This window comes from Heterocephalus glaber, unplaced genomic scaffold, assembly GCF_053883595.1.
Source record: "Heterocephalus glaber isolate CG9 unplaced genomic scaffold, H.glaber_assembly_v1.0 deba00001531, whole genome shotgun sequence".
NCBI classification, from domain to species: Eukaryota; Metazoa; Chordata; class Mammalia; order Rodentia; family Bathyergidae; genus Heterocephalus; species Heterocephalus glaber.
The window spans coordinates 15,397,608-15,409,068 of NW_028258329.1; the positions used below are offsets into that span (position 1 = coordinate 15,397,608).

At 42.5% G+C, this 11,461-nt stretch overlaps 1 long non-coding RNA gene across 1 annotated transcript in view; it reads left to right on the forward strand.

Annotated features, from left to right (window-relative positions):
- Nucleotides 1-3,235, forward strand: part of LOC147824877 (uncharacterized) — a 240,201-nt gene extending 236,966 nt beyond the window's left edge. The window contains exons 2-3 of the long non-coding RNA XR_015441743.1: nt 1,552-1,646; nt 2,470-3,235. This is a non-coding gene — a long non-coding RNA (uncharacterized LOC147824877). The remainder of the gene's footprint in view (nt 1-1,551; nt 1,647-2,469) is intronic.
- The last annotated feature ends 8,226 nt before the right edge of the window (nt 3,236-11,461 follow it).

Below are 11,461 nucleotides of genomic sequence, written 5' to 3' on the forward strand. Positions count from 1 at the left end.
GCTTCTTGACCCATTCTGCCAGTCTATTTCTTTTGATTGGTGAATTGAGACCATTAACGTTGATGGATATAACTGAAATGTATTGAGTTGTCATTGCCATGACGTTTTCTTTTTGTTGGGTTCTCCCCCTTTCCATTTAATTTCTTGTCATGCCAGATGGGTTCATTTTGCTTTGCTTCCTGGGGTTGTGATCCTCAATGTCTGTTCCTAGGATATTGTGTAAAATTCTTTGGAGTGCTGGTTTGGTATTCAGGAAGTTCCTAAGGTGCTCTTTGTCATGAAAGTATCTTATTTCTCCATCCATTTTGAAAGATAGTTTTGCAGGGTACACCAATCTGGGTTGGAGGCTGTTTTCTTTTAGGGCTTGGAATATGTCACTCCAAGCTCTTCTTGCCTTGATGGTTTGTGTTGAGAAGTCTGCTGTGATTCTGATGGGCTTTCCTTTGAATGTGTTTTGTTTCTTTTCTCTAACTGCTTGTAGAACTTTGTTCTTCTGTTGAGTTTCTGGAATCTTCACAATTATATGCCTATGTGTAGATTTTTTTTGATCAAGGCTATTTGGAGTCCTATATGCCTCACTTATCTGTATGTGAAGTTCTTTTCCCCTGTTTGAGAAGTTTTCTGCCGTTACTTCTGCGAAGAGTTTTTTTATGTCATCTGCACTCTCTCCTGTTTCTTCATTGACTCCAGTCAGTCTTATGTTATTGTTCTTTGCATCATCCAGCAGCTGCTGGATTGATTTCTTGTGTTCCCTTATAATTTTGAAACAATTTTTCTTTTCCTGGTCATTAAGTGCAATCTTATCTTCTATATCTGAAATTCTGTCCTCACATTGGCTCATTCTGCTATGTAGACTTTCAATGGAATTTTAATCTCCTGGAAATCTATTTGCATGTGTTTTATAGATTCCATTTGTTTCCTATGTTGGGATTCTATCATGTTTCTCAGCTCCTCTCTAGATTTATTAATCATGTCTTGCACTAGGAGCACAGTTTCTCCTGTTATCTGAGAAATTATTTCTGATTTCATTTTTTTCACATCCCCTTTTGTTGCCAGTTCAGTGGGTCCAGCTAGTTGATTATCAGAGTGTTCCATCTCATTTCCCTTTGGGGTTGCTGTAGGTGATCTGGAATTCTGGTTTTGAGACTTTTTACATGTTTTCTCATTTCCACTGGGGGCCAGGCAGGGTGCTGTTGGCGTCCACGTGGTTCACCTCTTCTGAGCTGGGAGAGGCGGGCCAGGGGCAGGGAGCGGTGGTAGGGATGGTGGCCCGAAAGCCCCTTCCTCTGGGCCGGAAGTGGCGGGACAGTTGGCGGCCCGGAAGCCCCTTCTTCTGGACCAGGAGCAGTGGGATGGTGGCTCAGAAGCCCCTACCTCTGGGCCAGGAGCGGCGGGAGGGATGGTGGCCAGGCAGCCCCTTCCTCTGGACCAGGAGCAGTGGGATGGTGGCTCAGAAGCCCCTACCTGTTGGCAGGAATTCTTTAAATGCTGAGAACTTGATTAGTTCCAGTATAGTGGTCTGATGGTCCGGTCTCCTCTGCTTCTTTGTAGTGTGGAACCAGGTGGCTGTACAGAGAAGAGGCCAAAGGAGCGGGGGCGGTCCCGTGGATTGCTGCCGGGGCGCAGGCTGATTAGGTGTTTTCCACGTGAGTAGTGACGTCGGGACCACGTTCGCAGACCTGCCTGTTTGCAGCGGGCTGATTTCCTGTTTTTTTCGTGATATTTAAATTTTTATCTCGTGTACACTGGACCGAGTAGGCCCGGTCAAAGGGGCTTGATTACAGTAGGGGTTGTTATCGCTGAAGCTTTTCCGAGGCAGAGCCAGAGTCTAGTTCAGTGGCTCTCAGTGAAGGAAAAGCCTGAGACAGAGACCAGAGAGGCCTGAGGCTGACTGTCAAGGAGGAGGTAAAAGTCTGAGGTCTGAGGTCTTTGGCTCTAGAGGGGTCAGTGCCAGAAGCGTGCCCTACAATTGGGGTAGGGGTGGAGCATCCCAGGGAGGCAGCAAAAGTTGCTTGTGTGGGTCCAGAAAACTGCAAAGGGGCCCACAAGCCTAGACTGCAGTGGTCCTGGTAAGGGTGGCAGGAAGCCCCCAGGGGCGTTAAGAACTCTGATACCTAGAGCTGTAACACTAAGGGCTATGATGAGATGTGCAGGCACTCAAGGCTCACAGATTTGGTGCTAATGGGTGAGAGCCATGGGCACTCATAGCCTGGAGCCACTAACTTCAAGGGAGCAACACTTGGCCACTTTCAAGCCTTCCATCCAAATTGAGCAAAAGAGCTCTCAGCTGATCGGTGACATCTCTCTTTTCCACTGTGGACCTAGATGTTATTATTTGAGGAAAAGGGGGAGTAGAGGAAAGAAAAGAGAAAACACATGCTTGTTTTGTTTTGATCTTGAGTGTTTGATACAAACCAGCCCATGGAAGTAGCCACTTTGATAAACATTGCTTTTGTTATTCTCATTTAGAGATGTGAAAAGCCCAGGGGATTAAGAAACATGTCCAAGATCATATAATTGAACCAGGTAAAAGCTATAGTCACTTCTCTTTAATATTTTTTCACTAGAACTATAATAGGTCAAGGTGGCAGGAAATGAGAGATAAGTAGGATACCTCCTTTTCAGATCTTGCATGCTAACTGGCTGGAGAATTTCTGGAAACTTTGAGGCTGTCTTTAAAAAGCTGTTACCTCTTTATTTTCTACCTTCTTCTGATGGCCTTGGAAATGGCAGACAGCGGACTTCAACTTTGTAAATCCCCAGGGAAAGCTGACAGCATAGGCTATGAAAGGGCCCAGGGATTGCTGCTCTCACACTGACAGCCCAGGTCTTAGGAGATCAGTGCATTTCTAATGCTCAGAAGAATGTAACTCTCTTGTGATGAAGGGGTGGGAGAATTAAATTCCTCTCCCCCGAGGTGGTGTTGATGATAAATGAAGAGAAATTCTAGTTGCTTGCTACCTTTCTCTTGCTTTGCTTTAGCTCCCTAGACAGCTTGAGAATAGAGTGTTTGTGCTCTGGGATTTCCCCCAACCTCTCTGGCTGTGAGTCTGACGATTTAGACCATTGAGCTTAAGTGAACTGCAGTGATCTTTCTTGCTATTCCCTCAACCCTCCCAGGACGTTAGGGTAGCACCAGGGCTATAATGTATATAGTCCTCTGGGTCTGAAATTGTGTTTTATTTTAAAAAATTATTATTAGCATATGTTTGTGATATATAATAAATACATTTATTGTGAGGAACTGGTGCATGTACATATGACATCTTGATCCCTTTTACTACCCCTTCTTCAACTGTCTTTAGAAGATGTAGACTGTGGAGTTAGAAGGTTCTCAATTTGAATCCAGTCTAAGTCGTGTTTTACAGTGACCTGAGATTTCTGAGCATTGGCTTCCTCATTGGGGAAATAAGGGCAGTGGCAGCCTCAGGAATTATATTTTAAAAACCGGTAGCAATATAGTTGGCTTTTGGCAAATATGATCATTTCTAAAAGGCTAGTTGCCCAGGATTTGGGTTCTGATGGACTTTTAAAAAATTCTGAATCTGTTATTGACCAGCTGTGGAATCTTGAGAAATGTGTTTCCTATTCTGACTCTCAGATTTACTTCCTGTAATTTAGAGATAGGAATAACTATCTTTTAGGTTGATATAAAGATGAGTGAAATAATGGATGGGAGAGGTTAACATAGAATCTGATACACTGAAGGCAGTTATTAATACTAATTCATTATATTATCAAGTATCATTATTATTTCTATTGCATGTATTGGTAAGGTCATTAACCTATAACAATGATACTGTGTTACACTTAGACTCCTCATTCAGAAATGACAGTCTCAGTTCCCACCTGTGAGGAATTCTGGCTACTGATGGCTCATAGTTGAGTGCTGCTCCCCTCTGCCTTACTGAGGTAGGCTGTAACCAATGCATGGACCATGTGCAGACACAAGAGCCCAGCTCCTTTATCTCAACTGGGTCAAGTGTGCAGGCCCCCAGCTCCAGAGGTCTAAGGTCTCTGTTGCATCTCAGCTTTGTGTTTTGCCCATCCTGGATACCTCTAGGTGCCTTTCTCCAGAGGACCCTTCTAAAAGCCTCCTGTAAGAAATCTCAGAATCTCAGAGTACCCTGCCACAGGAAACCTGACTTCATATGCTTACCCCATTCACTATCTACATTTTCTTCATAACAGAGTAGCTAACCTCCCAAATCCTAATGAGACAAGGAACTCTCTATCTTCTGAAATAACCAAACTCCTTTCGGAATGCTTTAACCATTAGAAAGTTCTTTAAAAAGGTATCTAACATTTATGCAGCTGTGCTGGCTTTTTGTGGATGTGACAAAATACCTGAGAGTAATCACTTAAAGGAGGAAAGGTTTAGTTTGGCTTGTGGTTTCAGACACAGTCAGCTGGCTCCATTGCTTTTAGACCTGTGGTGAGGCAGAAACAGCATGGTGGGAAGCCATGGCAGAAGGTAGCTGCTCACCTCATGGCAGCCAGGAAACAGAGTGAAAGAGGCAGAGAAGATGGGGCCAAGGGCAATATGTAGTCCCAAGGGCTTGCCCCCATGACCGATTCCCTTCAGTAAGGTCCCACTTCCTGTTTCCATCGCCTCCCAATAATTCCGTCAAATTATGAAGCCTTCAATGCATTCATCCACTGATAAAGTTAGAGCCCTCATGAGCCAGTCAATTTTCAAAAGTGCCACCTCTGAGCACTGCTGCACTGGGGAGCAATGCAGTCTCAGCACAGGAGACTTTGAGGGAGCAATTTAGATCTAAACTGTTAACAGTAGCTCTTCATTCTGTGCATAGTATCTCTACATATTGTATATCTCTAGAGCCCCACAAAACCTTGCTAAAGCAAACCTTATTAATATTCCTATTTTACAGAAGAACAACTCCAGGAAAAACAAAGAAATTAAGTAATTTGCCCAAGATTACTTAAGGGATTGCCATTAGAGTCTTATAAACCAAATCAATTTATTTTTGACTAATATGTGTTTTAAAAAGTTGAATTTGGATGATGTTTAAATCTCTTTTGTAACGTAGTACCTAAGACTGTGTAATTTATAAAGGACATATGTTTATTTATCACAGTTCTGGAGCCTGAGAGGTCCAATCAAGGAGTAGTGTTGACTTCTTGCTGTGTCCTCACAGAGCAGAAGGCAAAATGGGTGAACCTACTCCCACGAATCCTTTAGTAGGTGTATTAGTCACCTCCCATTAGGCCCTACATCTTAATACTGTTAATATGGCAATGAAACTTCCACATAAATTTGGGAGGGAAAATTCAAACCATAGCACCTGACTTCAGTCTTTCTTTTTTTAACTGCCACCACCATTCCTTATCATTTTAATGGACTCTTTCACATTTTATCTCATTTATTTGGACTTGAGAGACAATTTGAATTCAGAACATCTCATCTGTGAACAGCAGAAATAGGATACAACTTCATTCAACCCAAGGTATCCTAATTTTGGGGCTTTTGGACATTTTAGTGTATTGTGCCATCTATTTTTTCTTCCTGTTTCTGTTATATTTCTGGACCACACGAGAAAAGTATACAATCTGCCGTATATATGGCAATGTTTTAATTATTCCAAGACTATGCTCTGAGCCTTCTTTTCCTAGGTTTAGCTTTCTAAGACCCCTGTCATTCCTCATGGACTATGATTATCAGTTTGTATAATACAAGGCATGATGGAGAAATACAGTTAATTCATAAATTTAAAAAATGTATTAAGTAAAAGACACATTGGCATTAATACTGCCCCCCCCCTTCAAGCACACTTCTGTCACTTTTGCCACTTTCCTAAGTGGTTCTGGAAGTCCTCTTTTGTGTGTTTTTTCACACTTTATTCATCACAAGGGGTGATCAAAAATACAGTGAATGCTGCTGCTGAAGGCCATCTAATGGAAAGACAGGCTTGTAAAAACATTTTGTGTCCTAATTCACCTTATTCACCAGACTGGTACCATATGAATTCTGGCTCTTCCTCAAAGTCAAAATGACTATGAATTAGTTCAGAACACTGAGGCACCCGCAGCAGCACAACTAAAGACACTCACAAAAGAGGACTTCAGAATAGCTTTAGAGAGTGCCAAGAACAATGGAATAAATATGTTTGAAGTGCTGGGGAGTATTTTGGGGAAGGGAGGAATCAGTGTCTTTAGTGTAGTAACTATTTTTAAAAAATTTAAAAATTCACTGTTTTTTTCAGTTGTCCCATCTACATTGGATCCACTTGCCTAGGCAGACTCCAGCTTGGTAAGATGTTCTTAAGAAATAGCCCTAGAAGGTAGAGTAGAAGTTAGGACAGTGTAGACGTGATCAGATCAGTGCAGTGCAGTTCAACTGAAGCTCAGTGACCTCTAGATCACCACAATCCAGGTTTAATGTCTGGTCACGTAACTTCACAGATTCCTAAAATGCCTAAATATTCCACCTAACCAGGAGTGAAGGGGCTCATGAGAATGTCTCTTCTTTATTCTCTCTCTTAAAGTTTATGTATTCAAAAATGGTCTGGTGGGGGCCTGGGATTTAGCTCAGTGGTTCCAGCACCTGCCTTGAAAGCATGAGGTCCTGAATTTGATCCCCAGTACCCAAAAATAAAAAATGGTCTGGTTATGAGTTAACAGTACAGGAACCATCAAAACCAGACCCTGAAAAGGAGAACTTACAACTACCTATAAAAGTGAAATTAGGATCATGAAACGAGTATGGATTTAAGGTTTTTTTTTTCTTTTTGGCTTTGGGAAAAGGTGTGTTAGCTGTGTTCCTAAATTAAAATTTTGTTGCCTTTTGCAGGTATGTGTGCAGAATTCTATTATTATTTGGGCGCAGTTGCACTGTGTTTTAGTTGACTCTATTTGCAAGGAGATAATACCAGGAGCTAACAAAAGTTCAGTGCTTGACTGTGTGCTAGCAATTGTGCAAAATATGTTATAGGCATTTTCTCATTTTGTCCTCACAGTAACATTGACAAGGAAGGTAAGTTAATAGAGTAACTTGCCCAGAGTCACACAGCTTTTAAGAGGGACTGTAGGATGTGAGCCCTGGAGTGACATTTCTTAATAATAGGTGGATATTTTATCTCCCTTTGCTGATTGGCTCAACCTGTCACCCAATTGTTCTGAACTTGAGCAGGGAACAAAGGTAGGCTTTTCAGGTGCCTGCAAACTCATGCTTTCATCAAAGACTCTGGAAGAGAGACTTGGCTGACAGGTCTAATTCTTTTCCCCCTACTACATGCCTTTCTGCTTCCTATCTGAGATTCTTTATTAATTTCAAGCAATTATGAAGCCCCCTCCATCTAAGTCCTGGTATAATCCTTACTAGATATCTTAAAAAGTATAAGAAGAGGAAGAGAGAGGAAATTGTATGCAATTTGATTTTACAAGAATTACTTTGGCAGTTCATTTAAACATTTCTTTTAGAGCATGGCATGGCAGCACATACCTGTAAATCAGCACTCTAGAGGGCTGAGATGAGGGATCACAAGTTCGAGCCCAGCCTGGGCAACTTAGTGAGACCCTGTCCCAAAATTAAAAATAAAAAGGGATGGATATGTAGTTCTCTGTGAAGGTCCTGGATTCAATTCTCCAAAATTCTTTTAGAAGCATAAGTTCAAGTGGCTCCATCTTTTATAAATGAAATTGGCTGTCTCATTGATTTTTAATATCCTATATATTACCTGAATAAGGTAATGACCAAATTTGCAAGCTGCCCCCAGAGGATGTGGCCTGGCAGGCTGAACCTGCTGTGGCTTCAATGGACTGGTCAATTGTATATGCTTCCAGCACCATCTCTGTAGGACATGCCTTTTTGCTATCTGTGACCCTAAGGGAGAATCATTTCAAGGGTATCTTTCCTACACACTGGCGAATTGGCTGAGGGAGGAAATGCTGGGGATCATTTCAAGTTATTCATGTAAATTCTCTTTATGGAAGCAATACACTTGCTCTTGAAATGACATTGCATAGGGCTTCCTATATCTTGTAATTAAACATTTAGTTTCTGTACATCTAATGAGATCCTATGGTGATACTAGGGTGAAAGTCTCCATAGCATCTTCTTCTCTAGGTTCTAGTGCATTTTATTTGGCCACAGTTATGTTTTTGGAGTGATTAGAGAGCTGTCTTCTACCTCATTGGTTACTTTCCCTGTGAAGTTGAGAAGATAGTTAAGAAGTTGCTTTTTATAAAGCAGAAAAGTATTGTGCACCTTCGCATTGTTGGAATCCTGGTCCTTGTGGCAATTGGTGCTCCTTATAAGAAGGCAGAATATGTCCTTGTTTCCCAAGGAGATTTGGAATGAGCAGTGATGGAGAGAAATGGAAGCTTGTTCCCAAAATACTGATTGGGTCTCATTATGACTCTGCAGGAGAAACATGACATCCTGTCTCTTTACCAACATCCTGATTGTTCCCCTGACACCCATTGCTGATTTCTGCAGTGAAAATAATTGAGAACGAATGGCCTGCAGGTGTCCCCCCAACCCCAGTGGTGTGGATGAGATGTAAGTGCTTGATTGCCTGCCCTCTGTTTAGTGCAGGGGGCAGGCATATGCTTGGACTCCAGATTGAATTTCTTCTTCTGTTTCCTTGTTGTGGCACCTTGGGCAGTGTAACCTCTCTGTGCCACAATTTCCTGATTTGCAATGTGAGACTTTGTCATACTGGGATTAAACCCATAGACTCATGCCGAATAGTAATAGTTTCAGGGCCAGGGATTTAGCTCAGTGGCACTGCGTCTGCCTTGCAAACTCAAGGTTCTGAGTTTAATCCCTGGTACCAGAAAAACCCCCCAAAACCAAAAAACAAAGAATAATAATAGATTCAGTGTTAAAAGCCCCCAATAGAGCAGAATTTGAATCATATTTTTGCCAGTCACTAATTTTCTGATCTTGAACTTATTATCTGTGATATAGTTATATTAATATTTCACAGAACTTTTGTGGACAGTATTGATAAAGACATTTATATTCTGCCCTTAGGATAGTGTCTGGCATATCAGTAAATGGTCATTTTATTACCACTAATACCACTGTCGTTTTTACTTTATTTTTTTAAACTCTAAGAGCATGTTGGTGGCATCCAGGAATGGTGTCAGGGGGTCATTGCAGGACTCTAGGAGCCCTGTAGAGGAGGTGCTTCTGGCCTCAATGAATTGTAAGAGCTACTGGAGGCCACTGGGGTGGACAGGGACAATTGCAGGACCAGGAAGAGCAAATTTCTGCTGGATGGTGACCCCTGACTATCTCTAAAGTGGGTGCATGTATATGCTAACTCTCTACTGGTGACTTAAGGCCAACAGCTGATTACTGGCTTCTACTGGGAAGTTCCATGTGGGAACTCAGGCATGTTGGTGCCCAGGGAATATTCTTAAGTCTCATGATGACAAGGACTTGAGTCTAGCTCCATTAGCTTGGGTTGTTTCTGGCCTGCTTAGTCTAATTTTAGAAAGAATGCTGCTGAGTCAGTTTAGTGAAAAATCTCCTACTCTTAAAACTTTGGGTCAGAACCCTTCTCAGCTCTGCACATAGGCATGTTAATCACATAAGAAGCGTCTGTCTAAAAACAGTAATGCAGTTTATTAACCCTTAATGTATGTAATCTACCTGATTTCCCTTCAAGACCAAGGAGACCAAGATAAGAATAACTAAGGCATTTTCAAGATTTGCAGGGACATTCAATTGCAGTTTTCACACAGTCCTATTCCAGATCCCCTGCCTCAAGTCTCCAATTATTGTTCTAAGCCTGTGGTCACCTGCTATTCCAGAAAAAGCAGAACTGGTCCTGAGAAAATAATCGATCAGACCTCAGCTTGACCAGCAGTACCTATGCTGCCAGCTATGCCCCACCAGCCCCAGTTATGAAAACCCCAAACCTTTGCCTTTGTTCCCCTTTTCTATTAAAACTCAATGTTTTTGTCAAGACAGATCTTGAATCTCTTTTCCTGTCCTACCCATTGTGGACGCATTGATTAGAGATCCTTTCCTGCCCTTCACCACCGCCTGTCTCCTTGATTGGCGTTTTGCGGCTGTGTGGCTAAGCCTGATCTGTTGGGACCCCCAGAGTGGGGCTTTCTCCCTCAAACTCCAATAGCACTTGTGTGTCTGGAGTTGACCTAATCCCTTGCCCTTACTGCAGAACTCCTATTCAGTGGCCTATCTTGAATGAAGCCAAATAAACCCTGGTCCACAGACTAGCTTGAGGCTGACAAATATTCTTTGCTTGACCAGACTTTTATCAGGCTTCTGAACCTTCTCCAAGCCCATCTGTGTGCTTCTTTTAAAATCCAATTTTGCCAGAGATCCCTGCTAAGTGTGTTTAGCAAGAACCCTTCACTCCCGCATCCCTGTATCTGATCAGGTTCTCCTTCCTCCAATACTACCAGGTCTGTCTGCAGCAAAAATCCTGTTAGGCCAGTTTAGCCCCAATCTCCCTTACAGCGGATGTTGTCTCTTAGTAATTTTCCATCCACTGACCTCACCTGTTCCTGACTATAAATTTCCACCTGATCCTGCTGTACTGAGTTGAGTTCAGCCTCTTTCTCCCATGACATTGTATTGGTCTGTTGCACCTGTCATGATGGTTGTGAATAAAGTGTTCCTTATCATGTTTTAACAAATATCGTTAAGTTTTTAACAAAGCCCAGAGTTAATGAAGATTATAAGATGAGCACTCAGACTGTAAAGAAAAGACAGCTTTAGCTCTTGTTTCAAGGTTGCGGTTGGTGCTAAACAGCCTTTCCAGGGTCTGGTGTGTGTGTGTGTGTGTGCTTGCACGTGCATTCAGATAAACACTGGCTTGTCTCATGTTTATAATATGGCACTATCCTTCCAGGAGAAATGGATTAATAATCTACATAAGGCATTTAATTAAAATATGTCATCAGCTCATTAAGGTTGTCTCCGAGGACGCATCATTATTCTTTTTCGCTAATAGAGACGATGTGTGAGCTGAAGCTCTCCAGCCTGCAGTGGCAGGTGCAGAAGGAGGGTGCTGGCGGAAAGGGGCCCTGATGCCCCACTTTCCCTCCATGTCCCTGTTCTTGTTTCTTTTCCGTGCTCAGTGCTCAGCCCTTGCCGTTGGTATCTACCCTGCTGGATGGAGAGCATCCCCTGGAAGGCTGCAGGTCCTCTTCAGGCTGCTTCTCTCCGGGGAGATCAAGAGAGGATGTATAGCCCACATCTTGACAGTCCCGTCTTCTTTCCTTTCAAATGTAAGCACAAGATAACAGAAAGGAACACAGAGGCTCCCCAGAAAGAAAAGCCATGAATTATTCATCTCCTAGTCTGGGCTGGAGGCTCACAGCACCTCCTCTTTCCCATCCTGAAACACAGCCAATGAGAAAGGCCCTTTCTTCACTGGTTGAATTACTGCATGTGAATGACTACAGGATCCATTTCAAAGTGGCTCTTAGAATTGGCCTATTAAAAACAGCAGCCCAATTT